Genomic DNA, 22,945 nt, shown 5'->3' with positions numbered 1-22,945 from the left:
CTTGTACCAAATCTGGAGCTTGAACTGCTTTTTGCTAAACAGTTATGGGATTCTTCCCTGTCAGTCTTTTCTCTTTCGTTCATCTCATGCATTCAGATGAGATGCTGAGGCACTGTGATGAGTTCAAGTTGTTTATTGTACATAAACACATCAGGAGCTGTAGCTGGAACATATATTTAAGCTCACTTGACTGACTCATTACTTCAAACACTTGCATGTGCATCTCCATTCATGCCTGCATTCACTCTGGCTGACTATACAAAATGTCACTGATCTTGCATATGCTCGATAATTTATATGCACTTTCCATCTAGCTACAGTGATTGACTAGGTACGATGCACACAATGAACTACATCCTCCCTCATTGATTTGTTTGACATGCAATAGGAGAACAAAACATTTTACAAACTTGACATCATATCAACATTTAATAAATTAAAGTCCAAGTCACTGTGTATTTCAAAATGGGTCTGGAAATTCTACTCAATCTGGTCACATAAAAACTTGGACACAGCCTCTGAGGAGGCTTTTACAGTTGGAACTTTGAGGATGATATCAGGATTACTTGAAGAAAGTACACTGTCCCCTGAAATTTGAACAAGTGTAGAGTCACTCTGTGAAATCGTCTCTGGTACAGGCAATCTGCTGCTTCAACAATTCGGAGTCTGGCATTGTGTCTTCGATTCCTTCTGAAATCCATTTCATCAGATTTTACTATGTAAGATCTCAAGTTAGTCACAAATGTCTTTGTCAATTCCTACTCGGTCATATAGGATCATAGGAGGTTACTAGGCTATTGGCCCTGAGGCCCTTATAAGCCTAGCCAAGAGTTTAGCCCATGTTTAGACAAGTCAGCATCCAGAGCCCCTGTCCACCAGGGACACAGGTGGAATCCCAGGAGTGTATTTTCTGTTACCCATCGAGTTTTCCAGGTTGCTCTTAAAAAGGGATAATGAGGTACTCTGCTTGACATGGAGAGGGAGTCTATTCCACAGATGGGGGAGTCTCTGGGACACAAATCTGTCTTGCCAACAAGTCCTATTGATATCACAGACCAGGATGATGTCATGCACATGGGTTGCTCAAGTGGAGCTTGACTTGCGGATATGCAGCAGTCCCATCAAAGCGGGGTCTGAGATTGCTTTGTATGCCATACAGAGGTCACCTCTGAGGAGTCTGCATGAAACTGTATAGAGGGACAGGGCTTTTAGCCTGTCTGTGTAGGGTAGGTTTTTGAGGCCCTGGATTCTCCTGGTGAGGAACCTCTGTGGTTTCTCTAGCTGTTGTATGTGCTTTGCGAGGTACATGCCAAAGGGGGGGTGTTGTACTCAATAATTGTCCTTATAAGGGAAGAGTACAGGGATCTTATGACCTCTTTGTCCCTTGGTGAGATGCCCTTACTTATGAACTGGGCCATGTAGAAAGCTTTCCGTACAACAGAAGCAACATGGTGGTCAAAAGTCAGGTTGCTATCAACTTGGGTGCCCAAATCTCTCACTGCTGATTGTGTACTTAAGATGTTGTTATTAATGTGATATGTGGGGATCTGATTCTCCCCAAAGGGGATGATGATGCATTTTTTGGCATTCCGCTTGAGATTGTTTCTTGCATCAGTCATTTGTTTTGATGAGACTCTCTTGGAGGACATCCACATCACTTGGGAAATTGAAGACTGCACTCAGCTTGCAGTCATCTGCAGACTTGGTCAGCCATAGCCCGCTGGTTTTGGCCTACACCTCAGAGAAGTATATCCCAAATAACAGAGGCCCCAAGGCCGATCCCTGGGATACACCACTCGTTACGGGTCTACTGCTTGAGGTGGCTTCCCCTATTTTGATTAGGTAGGTTCTATCAGTGAGCCAGTTTGCTATCCATCTGGTAACGTGGATTGATGCCTAGTTGAGAGAGTTTATCTAATATGCCCGAGTGGAGAATAGGTGTCGTCCTTAAGATGTCTGCATTCTGACGATCTCACCTTGTCTTAATGGTTTGCTGGATTTACCGTAGTACATTTGTGACTGTCATTTTTTCAAAATTTGAGTCTTGACACTCTTGTTGTTTGCATTTGGAATCAATAATTGTTTACCGATTGGAAGAGTTCTAGTCTGTTTGAACATCAGTCTCTGAGCAGGTGAACAAAGCAAGTTATCTCAAGGAATGTTTCTGAGATTAGGTTAAGAAAAACATCGGTACCATCTCTCTTGGATTTCTCCAACAAACATTTCACATTTTGAACTGCATGCTCAGCTAATCTATTGGGCTGTGGGTACTTGGGACTACTAGTAACATGGACAAAGTCCCAAGACTCAGGAAAATTCTTAAACCGCTGACTTGCAAACTGTGCACCATTGTCAGAAATGACTTTGTGCGGACTACCATGAACAGAAAAATGTCTCTTCAGTTTCATAATGATAGTGCTGGATGTTGAGTTAGGAAGAAGGTCAATTTCAAACCAATTTGAATAAGAATCTACTAACACTAAGTAATGCTGACCATTCCATTAGAAAATATCCGTAGCAACTGTCGACCATGGTAGTTCAGGAATCTGGTTTAGCTGAAGTAGTCCTTTTTGTTGGTACAATTTAGTACTATTGGAAAAAGAACATGCTAGTGTTTCATTCTCTATATCTTTTGACATAGAAGGTCAAAATACTATGCCTCTTGCCCTTCTTTTGGTTGAATCAGTACCTGGGTGACCATGATGCAAAATTTTGATATATTCCTGTTATAATGCTGTAGGAATTACCACTTTAGGAGCTTTCATGATGATTCCATCTTCCATCATGAGCTCACCTCTGTAAGAAAATACTTCTGTATGTTAAGTGGTAGACTGGTTTGACATGCTGCCCCATCCTTAACTGATAAAATGTTTAAGCTTCTGGAGAAATGGGTCTGAAGCTGTATGATTTCTGAGTTCATCAAGATATGAGAAAAAATTTTTGACTTCCATGACTTCAAAGTCTGCGTTCTCATTATTGTGCTGTTCTGTTTGTCTGGGTGCTCTTGACAAAGCATCAACAAGGTATAGAAATTTGCCTTTCGTATAGACTATTGAAATTGTACTTTTGCAATTTTAACATCGTGTTGCAGGCTTTTTCAGAATTGTCACTAGAAGTTGATCACGCTCTATTTGAACACGTTTGCCATAAATATAATCATTGAACTTCGAACATGCAAACAATACTGACAAAAGCTCTGTTTTAATTTGTGCACACTGCATTTCAGTTTTGGTTAAAGATCTGGATGCATAGGCTACTGGTATGCCATCTTGAAGACCTGCTGCACCAAGCCCATACTTTGAAGCATCACACAAAAGAGTCACAGGTTTCTGAACATCATAATAGCTCAATGTGGGTGGGCTGGCAATTTTCTGTTTCAGAACATCAAATGCTGTTTGGTGGTGGTCCAACCAGGACCAGTTTACATTTTTGCATGTCGACTCGTGTAGCAGTGCTGAAAACTCATTCAGGTCTGGGATGAACTTTATTAAATAGTTGACCATACCAAGAAAACATTGTAAAGATGTGACATTTTCTGAAACTGGCATCTCAAGAATTGCTGCTTGCTTAGATGGATTTGCTTGCAAGTCAGAACTGGTGAAAAAATGCCCCCCCCCCCCCCCCCATAAGTAACTTCTTTCAGTTTGAATTTACATTTCTTAAGATTTATTCATTAGCATGGTCTAGAACTTCCTTGAGGTTTCTGTCATCTTCAACTTCACTATTGCCCCCACAATAATGTCATCTACTATGATAGCACATGGATAACCTGAAAACATTTGTTCTTCACATGTTGAAATACTTTACTGGCAGAATTTATCCCAAGTGGCATTCTCAGAAATCTGTATCTACCAAATGGTGTACCGAAAGTGGTTAACAATGAAAATTTGAGATCCACTGAAATTTGCCAAAATGAACTTTTTGCATCTAAGACTGAAAAAACAGTGGCATTTGGCATGACAGCGGCTACTGCTACCACTGTGCGCATCGGATGATAAGGACGTTTAAGCACTTTAAGTCTCTTGGATCAGTAAATATTCGAATGTCATCTGAGCTTTTCTTATGAGCTATGACCATGGAGGAAATCCATTCAGTTGGTTCTTTTACTGGAGTAAGGACACCTGAATTCACTATTTTGTCAAGCTCTGCTTTTACTTTGTTCTGCATCCAAGTTATAACCAGCTATATACCCCCCTCCATGACTCAGGACACCCACTCGTCCTACCTGGACCTACTTGATTCCGTCAAGGTACCCCCTAACACCCTAATCCTTGGGGACTTCAACTACTCCACCATAGGCTGGGTTAACTCTTCCTGCACTAATGCACTCACCCAACGATTTCTTGACTTCATCAGTTCTAATGCCCTAGACCAGCTCGTTTCATCCCCCACAAGGAAAGATAACATTCTATACTTGGTTTTCACCATCATGGGTGACCACTGCACCACCCCCATAGCAAGTTTGTGTCCCTGGTGAGATCAGACCCTCTGTCTGTCTCATTTGAAGTTTCTACCCCCCCCCCCCCCGCCAGCTGTAACCAGGCCAAGCAAATTCTCAAAAGCTGACTACGACCTTCTAAGGGAAGGTAACAGTAGCTTCACACCACCGCCCCCCTCACAGGATGCAGACAACTATGCTGAGCAGTATGGCAGTGCAGTATACAATCATCCGTACAACTGCATGGACACAGCCATACCCAGCAGAACTAAAACCTGCTCCTCAAAGAAACACAAACCTATCTGGTGGACATCCTCTGTCAACAGGCTTTGCAACAAAAGGAAGAAACTGTTGTCCAAGGGTAAAAAGGCACACATTCCCAACTGGAAAAACTCCCTCCTTAGCCTCAACAAGCAAATTAGATCACTAGTGAAAACCTCCAAAGCCAATTATGAATCGAAACTAGCCTCTGAAACAAAGGGTAACCACAAGGCATCCTTCAGTTATGTCAGGAACCTCCTTGGCAAAGCCCAGTTTTTCCAAATTGGTACTTAATGGTACAACTTACACTGATCCTGTAGACTTTGCCAACCTCCTAGCAGATATGTTCAGTGCAAACTTCACTCCCTTGTACCCCTCCAAAGGCCATTTCAGCATCTCCAATAATTGTCCTGCACCTCGTATCTCCATAGATCAAGTGTTAAAGGCCCTATCCAAGGCAAACAACACAGATTCCATTGGACCTGATGGTGCAGAATACAGCCTGGGATACTATCTCCAGCAAGAATTAGCCTCACCATTGAGCACTGTATTCAACCAGCCTAAGTACAGGCTTCATTCCAGCAGAGTGGAGAACTGCCATTGTCATCCCCTTGTACAAAGGTGGCGCCACTACTGACCCTGGAAACTACTGCCCCATTAGCTTGACAAGTCTGATCTGTAAAGCCATGCAGCATATTATTATGGACCTCATAAACAAGGATGTAGGCAATCTCAAAGCACTTGACCCCCACCCAGTTCAGATTCGTCAAGGGCAGATCTTACCTGTTGAACCTGGTTGACGTTTTGAGACTGTCACCAAGGCCCTGGATGAGGGAAAGTCAGTACATACAGCTTACCTTGACTTGGCCAAATCCTTTGGCACAATCCGTCACTCAGGCATCATGGAAAAGCTAACACAGTTTCACGTAAATCCCTGTTTCATCAGGTGGGTGTCCAAATGGCTCACCAGTAAGACTCAGAAGGTCAAAATAGGTGCCTCCACCTCTGACAGCAGACCCTGCCACTAGTGGTGTTCCCCAGAGATTTGTCCTGGGACCCATACTGTTTGGCATCTACTTCTCAGAGGTCCAGGCAATGACAAAAGGCCTGTAGGTGACCCAAGTTTGCGGACGACTAAGTTGGGTGCTGTCACTGACTCCCCAAATGATGATAACATACTACAAGGTCTCACAGCAACAAATGACTGGTGCCAAAATCATGGTTTTAAGTTAAACGCAAAAAATGTGTTATCATGCCATTCGGAAAAAAACATGGCCCCTACTTTTTTACCACATAAACGGCAACCCCCTAAGCACATAATCTGTGGTGAAAGACCTGAGTACACAGGTTGATAATCTCACATTCGACCGCTATGTTTATAAGTAGGTACTAGGCTATCAGCCCTGGGGCCTATACAAGCCCAGCCAAAAAGGTACCCTGGCTTTTGCCACCCAAGAAAATTATTTTGATGTGCCACTGTTGAGCATTGCCACAGAGGTGATCCCCGGGGTGAATTTCCTATTTCCCATCCAATCAAGATTTTTCTTGAAGAGTGCTAATGAGGAGCTTTGATATAGATAGGTAGTTTATTCCAGAGTATGGAAAGTCTCTGGGACAGGAATCTATCCCTCCAGCATGTTCTGTTTATTGTGGTAACAAGGTTTAGGTCCCTAGAGCATGTAGCTCAGACGGATTGGGATTTCTTTAAGTGGAGCAAGTTCAACAGCTCTGGGTTTGACATAGCTTTGTATGTTAGGCAGAGATCACCTTTGAGTAGGCGATATGCGACGGAGTAAAGCTGGAGTTTTTTGAGACTGTCTGCGTAAGGCATCTGTTTGATGCCAGTAATCCTCTTTGAGGTATTTCTGCAGCCTTTCCAGTTGTTGTAGATGTCTTGTGAAGTACATACCAAAAGGGGCGTTGTACTCTATAATGGGTCTAATGAGTGATGAGTAGAGGGGAACAATGACCTCTTTTTTTCTGGATGTAATGGCAATGATCAGAAAAGCTTTTTACTTGGTTCATTTCATAAGTAAAGGGATTGCATCCAGAAAAAAGGAGGTTATTACCTCTCTGTACTCTTCCCTGATAAGGCCAGTAATTGAGTACAACACCCAGTTTGGTATGTACCTCTCCCAACACCTGCACCTACTGAAAAGGCCACAGAAGTACCTCACAAAAGAGAATCCTTGGCCTCCAATACCTTCCTATGTGGACAGCCTCAAATCACTTTCACTCTACTCTGTGTCGTGCAGATTGCTCAGAGGTGATCTGTGTGCCACCTACAAGGCAATTTCAGACCTTGCCATATTAGAGATGTTCCATATTCATAAATCTAACTCCTTGCGCATTACCCAATCGAAAGGCCTAAATTTATTATGCAACATTAACAAAACCTGCTGGAGAGTTAGGTTGGTCTCCTAGAGGCTGCCCTCTGTCTGGAGTAGTCTCCACATACACAGCAAACTGTGTGTGTTGCTGACCCTCTTCAAGTGCAGCTTTGATGAATGGATGGGAAACCACAGGTTTGTCCCAGGGATTGCACCTGTGTCCCTCATTGACAGGGGTGACAGGTGCTGACTGAGGTTTCCTTTTTAGGGATAAACTCTTGACTAGGCTTGTAAGGGCCCCAAGGTCATTAGCCTAGTAACCTCTTATGATCCTGTTGCTACTGGAGCCTTCCTTGCTGGTCTGACAACTGGGCTTACTTCATGGTTTAACTTTATGGACTACGTGACTGGAAGTTTGCCAAGCTCGCCTGTGAAAATATCAACATATTAATTAAAAATATTGTGTGTGAAACTGTCGTCGTTCAGATTTATGTGGTGGACCTCTTTATTAAATGAAATCAGTCCCATTCTGAAACTTGTCTTTGTGGCCTAACAATGACTGCACTTGTCTTTTGACTATGTAAAACTGCAAGTCATAGCTGTTCACAGTAGACTGGCATGTGAGAACTACAGCACCATCAATTTGAATCTCTCCACCACCATAGGCACCTAGTTTTGCACACTTTGCTGACTCAAGTTTCTCACCAGCGTTTACTTTGGCAAACATTTGTGCTGATATAACATTGCACTTCGATCCAGTATCTACTTTAAGCTCTACAGGTTTCCCATTAATCCACAATAGAAAATATTTCACTCTCTGCTTCTACCTGATCTATGTTAATTGTTTCATTAGTCACAAGAGACACCATCAACATAGAAAGTTGGCTTACAGCTCTTTATCTGATCTATTTACTTCTTCAGATGATGCTCTCTTTTAATAAAAGTGTGTGCCACTTTAGACTTGCAAGACCTCTTGAACTGATTCCACTTTTTACATTTATGACATTGCTGACCAAAAGCTAAGCAGTTTTCTCATTTAGGTTTATGACAGTCTACGCAGTTACGACAGTTAGCAGTGAGGATGTTTGCTGTGGCCCCATTCGGCTTACAGTTAAGGTTGGATGTGGGCACTACCTCTGGGTTTGTATTTCTGTTTGCGCCCAACCTTATGTTGCACATTATCAGCATTTGCACTGGTAGGTACTGCATGCATATTTTTCTCATTCATAATCCTGTTTGTATGCTTTTCTATAAGTTTGCATGTTTGACAAATCTCAGTGGCTTTGCTCAATGTTAAATCACTGTCTCGAAGCAAAATCTTTCTCGCTACATCATTATTAACACCACACACAAGCCTGTCTTTTATAAGCTCATCCCACAGATAACCAAATCTGCACGTTTTTTTGCTTTATTGCTCAGTAATAAATGCTGCTGTAGTTTCACAAGGCTTTTGATTTTTTTTTTTTTTTGTGAAACAGTTGCATTTCTATTGTAATATTCATTTGAGAGTTGTTCATTTATCTAAATTCATGTTTTAAGCACTCCGGGGTCTTACCTCATTTCAGGGTATATCACAATATGGCAGTTTTATCCCTCCCCTGCATACATGGCAGGTGTGTACACAAAGGAGCATTCCCTCTCAATGGCTTCCAAGCCTGCTAAATTATATATAAATGTCTTTATACATGTGTCTTTGTCAGAAAAAGCAGCCTGTATGAAAATATCATATTCTTGTTCAAACACTCACCAATTCTCACCAATATTGGTATCAAATGCCAGGAGTTCATGTCTGCGAAACTCCTCTGCCATCACAACAATTTAAGCATGGACCAGGTACTTGTAATTGTGCTCAAATGCACAACGGTCTCTTTGAAAAGGCTTCGCTTTGACACTGCAAACATTCCAGAAACTTCAGATACTTTGAATAGCTTTACTGCAAAAAGTGGTACATTGCGAAGAAAAGCAGTTGTTTTTTTAATGGCAGTTTCTGTTATTGATTCAATTACAAACTCTACCAGTGCAGTTCTCTCACTTAGGATTCCCCTATTTCTTTCTCTTTGCCTATACTTTGTCAGTCCATGATAGGAAAGGCAGTCTCTAGCCTACAGTTCAAATGTCTTCTTGGTCTTTTCCCGTTCTGTTACCTTTCCCTGTCTACTTGTCCCCCCCTCCCCATACTTTGGTTCCTTTGCCAGTTTTCTCCAATAAATTTCAGCTCCCTCTTGCCTATTCTCTGTACCCTTAATGCAGTCATCCCTAATCGCAAAATCTCCTTTCTCTTGTTGACTTAGTCCTTAGAATGTTTTCTGCTATTGTATGAAAATACTATTCTGTATGGCTGTTATTCTCCTTAAGGATCTGCATACAAAATCCCACTTTATCCTTATTTCCTGAATTTACCCATTTTATCATCATCCCTTTCCAGTTTGAGTTGTAGCTTTCTGCTTGTGTTGTGTATATGTGTAGCTCTAAAAATATTCCTTCAAATTAGGTAATCCTATACCACCTTGCTCTGTTGGAAGGAACAACTCATTCCACTTGACCCTTGCCTTCTTCCTATTCCAGATAAATCCTTCATCAATTATTGTCCACTTCACTGGCTTGATAAAAATATGCCTGACCTGTATATAAAACATTTTCATTGCTTGTATATTGCTATCCATATCCATAGGCAAGAGCTTCCAGTTCCTCAGTTTTTGTATTTTTTTTTGTTTAGACTATTCTCACTTATCCTTAGCTGCCATAACAGAAGCCTTTTAAAGTCATACTCCTAAATACTTCATTTTATCATGTCCCCATGAATATGGGTCTTGCTGTACAATTTTATATGTGGGTGGGGAGTTTACAGCTGTACCCTTTGTTTTACCTTTATTAATGTTATATCTTGAAAATACATGAAACCGTCTTGAGATGACCCAGAAGATTGATGTATCCTTTTCTGGTTTTATCAGTTAAAAAATATCATCTACAGATAAAGCTAACTTTCCTTCATTACCATACCAATTGTATCTTTGAATTTCTGAGTCCCTTATTTTCTTTGCCAGTGACAGCTTGTCAGAAGGAGGAACTATCCCACTTTAATGTTTGCCTCCAATCCCTCATGGATTCTCCTAATTAAACTTGTTATATCATGGAATGCAAGTGTTTCAATTCCCCTACTCATAAAATTTCAACTTACTCTGTTGAATGCTTTCTCTGCATCAAGACCACCACCAACAGTGGTATTTTCATAAACTCTGCTTCCCTTTGGGTCATAATTTTCTCTTAATGTTGTCACATGGTTGCCTTTCCTCCACAAAACCACATTGATTCAGATCTATCCATTTTGGCAACACCTTTGCCATTCTTTTAGTTTTTATAGACACCAATTTTTATAATTATGGTTTAAAGTTGAAATGGTCCTATATGAAGCTGGCTTTTATGGGTCTTTACCATCTCTAGGTAATACAATCACCACAGCTTTCTTATAGGATGCTGGTTTTGCCTCTCCTATGAAAATAGTGTTAAACAAAACCTTTCAGATCTTTATCACTTTCTTTCCTCCTAGTTTCCAATCCTCCACAGGAATACTATCTATTCCTGGAGACTTTCTGCAGGTTGATTGTATGTCACTGTTTTTATCTCCTCTCCTTCTATCGTAGTTGTTAATTGTTGAGCCTTAGCTACCTCTAACCTTGGTGTGCTTAAATCTTGCATAAATATTTCCATTTGTGCTCTTTCTTGATTTCCCCACTTATAAAATTTTGAATTATCTCTTTTTTCTGTAGGATCCCTGTTTATTTTTGTTATAGGCTGCTAAGGTTTGTAACATACCTTTCTACTTTCCCCAAGTCATTGTGCTAAATGGTTTTGTGCTCTGGAGTTATCAAAAAGCAGTTGCTTAACAGCAATCCTTCTAACCTGTGCATATTATCCAGATGCTTCCTTATTTTCTCATTAGCACTGTGCAGCTATGCCTATTCTTATTCTGTAATACTTTAACCTTTGTCAGCTCATCTAAATAATTCCTGTTACTTTTTAATTATACCTATTTTTAGACTCCACTTTCATTTTATCCCTCTCTGTGTAACTTCTGAAGAAGTCCTTATCTTCCATAATAACTCTTGAATAATTTTTGTTATCCGTTCCTTGAATTTCTCTGTTTTTAATAAGTAGGTAGGAAAGTGCCAGTGTCTCATTTTTACTTCATTACCTAGCATTTTTATCTTGGGTGTCTGTGCATGATCTGAAGTAGTTATTGGATGTGTGTCAAAGCTTTATAATTAAATGTACATGTTCCTGTGAAATATAATTTCTATCTATTCTAGCCCAGTTATTGTACCTTGGGGAATAATATGTAAATTATCAGAGTTCCAACCTCTGAATTTGCGTTTTCCATACAAAATACTTTCTACATTGTAATGCCTACATTTCTTAAAAAGTAGGGAAACGTGGTTGTTTACTTCAGTATCTTTATCATTTATAATTAAATGTACATGTTCCTGTGAAATATAATTTCTATCTATTCTAGCCCAGTTATTGTACCTTGGGGAATAATATGTAAATTATCAGAGTTCCAGCCTCTGAATTTGCGTTTTCCATACAAAATACTTTCTACATTGTAATGCCTACATTTCTTAAAAAGTAGGGAAACGTGGTTGTTTACTTCAGTATCTTTATCACGTGCAACAATAACTGAAAATGCTTTATTATAGAACATGCATATTATATCATGAAATGTTTATACAAATAATGTTAAGAGCAAAATTTTTTAGTTTGTTACTTTTTTCCCTTTCCTTACCTTTCTCTTCCTTTCCTTTTAGTCTCCTTTGAAACATTAATGGTATGAAGTGGGGTATATGTTTTAGTCCCAACCCCCAGTTTAACAAAGTCAATAAAAGTCCAATCTTTCTACTTTCTGTTTTAAAGCCATATTTCACAAATGTGAGTGATGCCTTATAATCTCACATTAATTCACAAGTTTCACTGTTGCAGGTCATCTTTATATATTCATCTCCATCTCTCAACCTCACAACTTTAGTTTGAGTCCAAGATACTCCCGATTCTTCTGGTCAACTCCTGTGCTTTTTTCTATCTTTCAAGCATTTTCCTTTGGAACTTTGGAAAATATTTCACTTTCAAAAGTCTCTGCATAAGCTTTATCATCCGAGGGATGAGAAGCAGAATCCCATTCTGTTTGTTGGCTCACTGTTGTGCAAACTTTGGTATCTCCTCCTGTTCTTTATCAAAAAATGACTGATAAAAAAAATGTGTGTGGGGATATATATATATATATATATATATATATATATATATATATATATATATGTATATATATATATGTATATAGATCCTGTCGTGACAGAAACCACATTTGACTGAGACCAAAAGACTGAAAAGTCATTTGACTGAAACACAAGACTGAATTTCAACATACTAAATTTTAAACTGGACCATATAAAACCAGACTAGGTGGGGTGGGGGCTATGCCCCTATACCCCCAATGTGGGGGGCTGCATCCCCCACACCACACCCTATCTATCTATCTATATATATATATATATATATATATATATATATATGTATATATATATATATAGCTCCAGGATCGCACTACACTACAGTGGGGAAAAGGGCATAGTAGAGTCAGCATGTAGAACACTGTAAGTAAGGTTAAGTGAAAGTTATTTGGGGAAAAGGGCATGGTAGTGGTAGCATGTAGACTGCTGCAAGGTAACTGAAAGGTACATGTCCTTTTCCCCACTGTAGTTGAGTTACTATATATAGTTAGGGTGTGGGGAGCATAGCCCCTCACCTAGTCTGATTTTTTTATGGTCCAGTTTACAATTTAGTATGTTGAAATTCAGTATTATGGGTTTCAGTCTTATGGGTTTCAGTCAAGTGACTTTTCCATCTTTTGAAATTTCAGTCTTATGGTTTCGATGTTTCAGTCAAATGAGGTTTCTATCATATGATAGGGAGATATATATATATATATATATATATATATATATATATATATATATATATATATATATATATGGGTCTACTTCATAACACTGAAATTTCATAACGTTGAATTTCATAACATTAAGACCATAACATCGAAAATTCAAAACACTGAAAACCCAAAACATTGAAAGTGTGCTTCATAACATTGAAAACTACATTGCACAAGTAAATAATATCCCCTCCACCTGCACCACCACCTAACTAACACACTTTCTACTATCTTTCTACAGGGGGGCAAGCCCCCCCTGTACCCCACATGTGGGGCCTCTGCCCCTCCACCCCTCATAAATTAAATATACAAATCCAAGATCGCACTACAGTGGAAAAAAGTTAATTTCCTAACCTCAGTGTGTGGTGGTTTTGATACAATGAGGTTAGGAAATTGAAATTAACTTTTTTCCACTGTAGTGTGATCTTGGAGTTGGTACAGTTAAATTGGGGGGGGGCAGAGCCCCCCACATGGGGGTGCAGGGGGGTCTTGCCCACCTACACAAACCTAGTACAAAGTGTGTTTGTTAGTTAGGTGTTCTAGGTGGAGAGGATGTTATTTACATATGCGTTGTAGTTTTCAGTGTTATGAAGCACTCTTTCATTGTTTTGGGATTTAGATGTTTTGGTCTCAATGTTATGAAATTCAGTGTTATGAAGTAGACCCATATGTATGTACATATGTGTGTGTGTATGTATGTACTTGTATATATATATATATATATATGTATATATATATATATATATATATATATATATATATATATAGGTTTACTATCATTTGTGTGAACGACATTCTGTCACAGTAATGCTGCCGAAAATCAGAATGTCGCTTGCAAAATGAAAAATGTATTTGATAGTCGAACACGCTTATGTGAATGCAGTAATGCATTTGCGTAAGTGTGATCGACTATATGTACGAGATTGTGGTACAGTGGTGATTGGAAATTCATCCATATCCCCACTGTAGTGCAATCTTGCAGTTGGAATATATTAGCAGGGGTTGTGGGGGTCGCAGCCTCCCGCAGTGGGGTGCATGGGGGGGGGGGCTTGCCTGCCTGCAAAAATGTGATATTTTGTATAGGAGTTTGATTTACATCAGCTCCTATACGGCTATCACGTCACATTTTCGGAGACAATGTCGACTCAAATGTGTCGACCATTTGGCGTGACGGTGTATGCTCAAAATATTTGGTTTCGGTTTGTTTTCATCATTTCGACTGGCGAATGTTTTGCCGTTCGAAGTAATGATAGTAAACTATATATATATATATATATATATGTGTGTGTGTATGTGTGTGTGTAAATGTAAAAATGACTGATCTGCATGAAAAAAAAAAATTCTAAAGGCAGCTGGAGACAGACTCTTCAATCTCATACATGGTTCTTGACATTCCATGACTGATAGGATAAATTTATATCTGTTAGACAGTGAATAATCATTTTCCACAAATACTGTACTGTTTCCTGTTTTTAATATTTTGCCTTTCTGCCTCAGTTTTGTCAGGATCAATTGTTTCTGTTGGTATGGTTATAGATCTGCCACCACAGATTGCTACTTTCTCATGGCCGGATTTGGAGCCAAGATATTCCATTTCTGTTAACAAATACTGCAGTGGAATACCAGTCCAGTTGCTTATTTGTGCTTTTGGAAAATGAACGCAGTCTTTTCCTTCCAGATTCTGTGGTATATCAGAAAATCTGATGTTTTCCTTGCATGCTCTGTCCTATAACTCTTATTTTTTTAAACAACTCTTCTTGAGCAATCTCATACTCAGCAGCAATTTCTTCATTGCAACTTTTGGTTTTCGTTGTTTTATCAGTTCATCCGAATAGCTGTTTAAATCATCTTCCATTTTTTCCAACTTTTTGTTATTTGAGTTGATATACTTTCTCTCGCTCTTTTTCATTTATTTTAATCCGCTTCGAGCACAATTGATTTGTGTTTTTTTCTAGACTACTTGAAGCCATGTCTTGCACCAAAGCTGGAGCTTGAACTGCTTTTTGCTGATCAGGTGCAGGAGTTTTCCCAGTCACTGCATTCTCTTCACTTTTTTCCTGGCTGATTTTCTTTCAGGCCCATTTTCTTAGCTGGCATCCAGGCAGTGCACTTACTAGCCTGTAACTGGATTTACTTAAAAAGTATATACGATCTGAAGAAGGCATCTGACGAAAGCGCTTATCGTTTGGACAATTTCATCAGCTTTTTACACTCCAGTGAAGTATATGTTTTTGTCAGCTTTGCTTTCAAAGCATCTATTAACTGTGCTTTAACAACTTGAAGCCTGAAGTTGTGGATGTTAATTACTAGGCTAATTATTTCAGCATCTCGGTGAAGCTTGCATTTCATCAGCTTCACTTTTTAAGTTTTCAATAAATTGAGTTTTAACAGCCTGAAGTTTGAAGCTGTGGATGACAACTGCTTGGATACTTAACTTTTTTCAGTTCACCATATTCTAGTGAAGTTTACATCCTGTCAGCTTCACTTTTTAAGCGATTAATAAATCGTGTTTTAACAGTCTGAAGCCTGAAGCTGTGGACGACACCCAAGGTCTTTTTTCTTTGTTCCTTCTAATTTCACCTAGATGTTCCAGAATTCTTTCTTAAAGACTACAATTAGTCTTTCCAACATAAAAACATGAGCAGTCCTTACAGGTGGGAAGATACATCAGATCTTTACTTTTGCAATCAGCATGGAATATGAATTTTTCCTGTCAAAAAAAAAAAAAAACAGAAAGCTAAATGTGTCTCCTCTTCCTCCTCCTCAAATTTTCTTAATCAGGAGTAGTTTACTGGATCTGGTTCATTTCAGGTTATTGATCCTTTTTACAAAAGAGTTTCTGGTAAAAGAAAGAGCGACACCTCTTTTCCTGAAGAAATTGATGGTATTGAATTTGAATAGGAAGATGAAGAGACAGATATAGGGTTTTCTTCTCAGATTTCTGATTCAGACTTTGAGAAAAGCTCAGTTTCTGATTCTCCCTGAAGGGATTTTTTCTCTGCGACAGTTTCCAGAATGGCCCGGTGTTTTCAGTGGGACAACACTAAGGTAACTCAGTCCCTTAGAAAATACTATGAAGCGTTACAGAAGGAATTTCCAGAACCTTCACCTATTCCTCCAGTTCTATCCGCTTTGGAGGATTTGTGTGTTATTGCCTGAATTTCTCTTGTCTGCCCCTGAAAAGGCAGGTAGGATGCGTAAAGTTTCTCAATCTTTTTAAGTTTATGTACACTCTTCCAAAATCCGACTCGGCAGCCATAACTTTACTTAATCCTACTGCTGCTAAACATTTAGTTAATTCCAATCCTACTCTTTCTGATAAAGATGGGGAGATTATTCATAAGTATGAAAAAATGTGTACTTCTGCAGCTTTGATTTTCAGAATTTTGAATTGTCAGGCTCGTATGTCAAGATTTGTTCTGTCTAATTGTAAAATTATGAGAAATGTTTTGTCTGCAGTTTCTTCTTGTTAGGAAAAATCTGCTTTAAATTTAATTTCATCTGTTGTACAAATTGCTTCTCGTTGTTTATGGTGTGTGTGTATGATTCAACTGATACTTTTTCAAGGCATTAGCCACTGGTACTGTGTTGAGGAGGTTTTCCTGGCTGCATTCTCAGTCTCCCAAATAATGTTTAAATTGACATTTAAAATGTTTCTTTGGATAGAGATTTAGGTTTTGGCTCTTGCTGTAGAGGTGATCAAAACATGAGAGGGTAAGTTGATGAAGATTTTTCAGCCATCCTTTTCTAAATTGTCTAAGGACTCTCGAACACCTCATCCAGTTTTGGCAAAAAAAAAAAATAAATAAAAATAAGCAGGCTCAACAAAATGCAGGTAAACAGACTTTTAAGAAATGGTAAGGGGGTCCAAAAGTAATTCATGCATTCTCAAAACCAAGGACAGTCCAACAAGTCAGAATTACTATTTTTAAGGGACCTTGTCCCCCTCCTTCCCCCGGCAGTCCCATTTCTTTTCCAGAAAGTCTGAATTGGCAGTTTTCTCTTCTGAAACAGTTTTCAGACAAATGGTTTCTGAAGATAATTCATCAAGGATAATAGATGAAGTGGGAAGAAATCCCTCCTTTTCAGGGAATAATCCCTCATCCACTGGACCAGTCCCTCTAATTTCCATTATCCTTTGTCACATGGCTATCCCAGGAAGTTGTACAACCAGTTCCTTCTTCCCAGGTTGGAAACGTTTTTTTATTCAGTGATATTCTTAATGTCAAAGAAAGGAAATGCCTGAAGAAAAGTTGTGGATCTTTCCTAAACCTATTTGTGATAGTGTCCAAGTTCAAAATGCTGTCACCCTGTTTACCTGTTATTCCTCATTCAAGTTTCCTAGTAACTCTAGATTTAAAAGATTCTTATCCCATCCCAGTTTATCCAGGCTTCAGACATTTTTTAATGTTCTTTATGCCCGGATCACTTTATTTGTTCTGAATTAACCTTTGGGCTATCTACTTTAACAAAAGTGTTCACAAAGTGTCTAGCTCAAGTTGTAGCTCATTGCAGGCTACGGGATCCAAATTTTTCCATGTTTAGAAGGCTTGCTTATTTTTGAAGAGTCTTTTTCAGTGTCATGAATGTTTCATTTGGATGAGAGCACTCTTACACAAACTGGAATTACAAGAAAACATTCAAACGTCTTTTATGATGCCTTCACACAGGATTATGTTCCTGGGCTGTCAGCTAGACACCTCAGTTCAAAGAGCTTTTCTCACCCAGGAAAAACTAGATGTATATCTAGATTTGTTTCTGAAGTTTTTACCTCAGTCGTAGGTCACTGTGAGGAAATGCCTCAGGATTTTGGGTCTCATAGTATCTTATGATTCTCATGGTTCCCCTGGCAAGGCTCCCCATGAGAAAGATACCCAACCAATATCCCTTGTCTTTTTCGATCCCAGTGCTGAGGTTTATCAGTTGGTGGAAACTATGGATCTCATTAAATGTAGCTCTCACCTTGTCTCTCCCTGTTTCAAAGCAGTCACTCACCAAACATGCTTTTTGGACTTTGCTTGGGGAGCAAAAAATAAATAAATAAAATGACAGCAGCCACAATCAGAAAAATGAAGCCAAATGTTTGGCTTCATTTTTCTGTTTGTGGCTGTTTTATTTCCTAATGGTTGTTTAAGGGTGTTTACCTTTTGTTATACTCATCACAACAAAACTATATTCCAGGTGGGATAAAGGGTCAGTCTACAGGGCCTTGGCTTCATCTGTGGCTTGTTTTGGAAAGGGTTAGATTCTAGACGTATTTTAGAAGCAGCAACTTGGTGCTCTGTACATACTTTTGCAAAGGAGTATAAGATTAATTCCTTCTCTAGGTTTAGATCAGACTTTGCAAGGGCCATTCTCAGGGGGCTCTTGGATTCTTCCCCATCCGCCTCCAGAAATTTGTAAGCTAGGATAATCTCACCATATAGCTTGGGCACACCAGTGATCAATATGAAGTACATAGTACAGTTGTGTAGGTAAAATTACTGTAACAGTAGATGTTAAGAATGATCACCGCTGCTGTAGCCGCTCCCCCTTCACTCCCCGTGTTTCATGGTGTGTTGTTTTTGCCAGGGTGAGAATTTTTTTTTCCTAGTTTTGCCCTTCCTGCTCCGTCACCCTTTCTCTGTTGACAGGAAAGCTCTGAATGGCTTGGTCCCCAAACCTGACTTTTTAGTCAGCTCGGCATGAGCTCACTAACTGGGTGCATGGAAGGTGCCATGAAGTTTTGGAAGCTGATCAGCTGTGGTATCCTTGCAGAATAGGAGCGTTTCTCCCCAGGCCGCCTCTAAAATAAGCTCTGTCATAGTTGGACTTTCCAGTCAACAAATATGATTAAATAAATAAATTTAAAAAATAAAAACTCATATAGCTTAAGCTACTGCAACAGTGATTATCTGAACATCTACTGTGTGCTTTCTATTTAGTTGGCATTTTCTATTTAATTGGTAATGTTAACAGTGCAGAATCATTGTGAGGACCCCACATCTGATTAATATAACTCTTGTTTGATAAAGCGGATAACTAACAGACCTTAACATCATAGTTATGTACCTTTCCTTGTCAGCCAAGTAACTGCACTTGATTGAAATAACACCAGTCACTGTGGTGAATAACTAACAAATCGTCCACCTGCTCTAATGAAAACTAGTTGCAACATGACCCATCATCTGTCTACATTATATTTTTTTTTGGCTAAACTGTGTAATGCAAGTATAGTAAGTCTGTTTGGTCCTACACAAAATGTTGATTATGCAAATCGCCATCTGTTAAATTTCTCCCTCGTCAGTCTTGAATACGGTTTACTTTTACTATAGCATTTGTCAGAAAATAATTCTCACTTGTCAGTGTTTTACACATGGCTAAATCATCATCGCCTACATAATTATCATGACTCCTCAAAATCATATAGAAATGTCAATAGTGTGCATAAATTCCTTGATTATGAACTTTAAAAATGGAAGCTCAGTTTTCTTTCAGTCTGTTTATTTTAACTTCAGTTTATGCAGGCTGTTCACAGCACATGGGTCCATACAAAATGTAAACACGGAACAGTGATTTTGTCTTGCTCTCCAGTTGTGCTGACTCTTCATCATTTATTCCAAACTGCATCACTCATCAGCAAAGCCTTAGGCTCATCTAGTAAGGAAGAATCAGATACCTGCAGCTGATCAGACACTTTGAAAACAGCACCTTACCATAACTTTATCAGTTCCGTGAACAACAGAAAAAAAAGGATATTTAAATAGTTTATACTTTAGATTCTGTAGACCTCCCCTGATGACATCTAGGAGTCATGCTCATTATAATAATTGCTAAGAAAAGTCATGAACGCATACATGCATTCTGACCTTTTGCTAACAAAACTGGCCTCCACAGCTGGGCCATCACTACTTGGCTTTTTGTAAATTCTTTTCGCAAACTGATATCACTACTTGGCTTTTTGTAAATTCTTTTCTCAAACTGATATACCAGTGTTCATTGATGCCTTACCCTCTCAGAAATTGATGAGCAAAGTTTATAACCTGTCATAGTCTCTACACTGCCAACAGGAAAAAGTTAGCCTCATTGTTTTTCATGAACTCCACGCAACTCTATTTATCATTTACTTTGAAGACACTCAATGCTCAAATTCTTTCTGTCTGTCTCTGCTTCTCAGTCTAGCCAGTTTATCTTAAACCAGAAAAACAATTTCCCTTTCTGTATTGACTTCAATACCCTCATTCCCTATACAGTAGTCCTTTCATAAGTGCCCCGTCACATTTCAAGGTATGGGAGATTACTATTTGATGCCTCTTTCCAATAGGGTCTGCCTTGCTATTAAGTTTATTTGCCGTGTTTGATAATTTCACTGTGGTTTTCTTCACTTCTATATGGATATGATTTTTAAGTCCACCTAGTAAGTCTTTCTCAACCTCAAAACTATATCAAGGATCTGCAACTTTCTATGTAGTCTTAGCAATACAGTCCACCATCTCTTCTGAGTGTTTTTTTTTTTTTGTAATTTTGCTCCTTATTCAAATTATAACTTTTTTCCAAATTATCTACCGATTCTAATGGAGCAACTTTCATAAGTACCAAACCAAATCCAAACAAAATCCACAAACCAGAATAAACGAATCCAAAGTAGCGATGACCACAGGAACCAATCCAAATGTTTTAATGAATCCAAAAGCACTCTTTGTCCAGTTAATAACATAAACTTCATTAGATCTGATGAAATGTGTGTTATTGGCTGGACAAAAAGCACTTTATTAAAACTTTTGGATTGGTTCCAGTGGTGGTCATTACTTTGGATTTGTTTATTCAACTTTCATAAGTACCTCAACCAACTTTATGTTGACAGAACTTTGTTAATGACATGATTATTGGACTGACTTCTTCCAGAAAAGTGCAAGAGTTCTGATCATTGTTATAGGTTTATTGCTTTCCATTAGTGTAGTCTGTGCATATTTAGCAGCAAAACCGTCATTCAAATTGGTACAGGAATGCTACAGGCTTTTAATTTCAATCTTCTGTTGGCTTGTAAGACCAATGCAATGTCTTCATTTACAAGTATGTGCTTTACCCATACAGTTGATTACTAAATGATGTCCTTTCATTTCACTGTTGCAGTATTCATCACACTAGGGATTCCTTGCCAGGGTGGCCTGACATCTGGCCCAGTGTACCAAAGCCTTTAGGTTGCTTTAAGGTATGCCATATGTCAAACACATGCTTCTTGTGTAGCGTAGGGCATAAAGGTGATGTCCAGCCATACCATGCTATAACTTCTTTGCTGCCAGTCCAAACGGCATCTTTCGATCATTGGTCTGAACACAGTTTTCCTTGCTGGTTCACCAAGCTGTTGCAGATAAGTGCCCCACCGGGGTTTTCTCTTCTCTTTCTTTTGTTATGTTGTTGCTTGTGGGTTACATGTCATCCAAGAAGATTGAATGCCAGTGTGGGAGATGGATTCCCCATAAAAACCATCACAAACAGTGTCTGCTTTGCCATGGCACTTTGCATGACCATACATTCTGTTCTGTCAGGTCTTTGTTCCTAAAACCATTCACCGTAGACTTTCTTCTTTGGCACTTTGTCTTGAATTTGTGGTTCTCTTCTGCCTTGTCACAAGAAGGAACTTCAGTGATGGATTCGGCAATTAACTCTAAATCTAGGACTCCCTTTTCATCTCCCTCTTTCCTCTCAGGAGCTGTTCACAGATGGGTCAAACTTGTGAAAGGGAGCAGCATTTGGCTCCCTAAAGGTGCAGGGTGTTTGGTCTCCTATTCAACAGAAAGAGCACATCAGTGTCAGAGATGAGAGTTCTTTTGCTTAGCTGTACGTGCTTTTCATCCTCTCTTCTCCTCAGGACCTCTCAAGGTGTTTACTGACAATACCACAGTGATGTATGTAAACAAATGGGGGTGGTGGGGGGACAATTTCTTATCTTCTTTGCAGGTTGGCACTTCTGGTGTGGGAACTTGCTATCCAGTGTCAAGTGACTTCCAGGCAGTTTACATTCTGTCAGGTCAAAGTATTGTGGCAGGCGCTCTGAGCAGGTCCTTAACTCAATCCCATGAAAGGGTGCTTCACAGGGATGTGTTTCTGGACATTGTCCACCAGTGGGATACTCCTCAAACTGATCTTTCTACCTCCCCTTTGAGCAGACAAATTCCTCTCTTTTGTGCCACAAACCCAGGTCCTCTTATCTGGAAGGTGGACACCTTATCTTTTTCTTGGAAGGGGATTTTTCTTCACACGTTCCCTCCCCTTCCCCTCATTGCTAAAGTCCTGTATTCAACAGTATGCTCCCAAAATCTTGCTGGTGACTCACTTTTGGCTGAGACAGCATTTATTCTCTCCTATTCTGCATTTAGCCAAGGGCAATCCTCTCACATTTCTTCACAGGATGGACTTGCACACGATAATGGATCTGTCATCCATGCCCATTTGTCCACTCTTAAACTGTCACAACACCTTTTTTCTGAGGATGTGCTTAGGGTCTTGCAGGAAGTCCAGTACTAGGAAACCCTGCTTATCCAAAGGGAAGAGATTTTCAATTTGGTGTCTTTCTCATAACCTGACTCAACTTTCTGTGGATGTTCCTTTGGTTCTGTCTCCTCTGTGTGATCTGCTAAATGCTGGTTTGGTGCATTCTTCTGTTAAGGCCCAAATGTCAGCTGTCTCTGCTTGTCTGCCTTTAACTACTCCTTTAGCTTCTAGATTTGAAGCTAAACAATTTCTTAAAGGTGTCCTTCGTATTAGGCCTCCCAGGAAGCCTGTTTCTCCTCCCTGGGATCTTAAGCTTATTTTGGAAAACTTACCCTTGCTTACTAATCCTTCTTTTATGCCCAAGGTGGTAAATGAGTTGTTCCTTAATCAGTCTGTTCATTTGCCTGCTTTTTTTCCCTTCTCCACAATCTGCCAGTGAGAAGGTGTTGCGCACATTGGATG

The sequence above is a fragment of the Protopterus annectens genome, chromosome 1.part0, assembly GCF_019279795.1.
Source record: "Protopterus annectens isolate FY-2018-M chromosome 1.part0, PAN1.0, whole genome shotgun sequence".
Lineage (NCBI taxonomy): Eukaryota > Metazoa > Chordata > Ceratodontiformes > Protopteridae > Protopterus > Protopterus annectens.
This window is presented reverse-complemented; position numbering follows the sequence as displayed.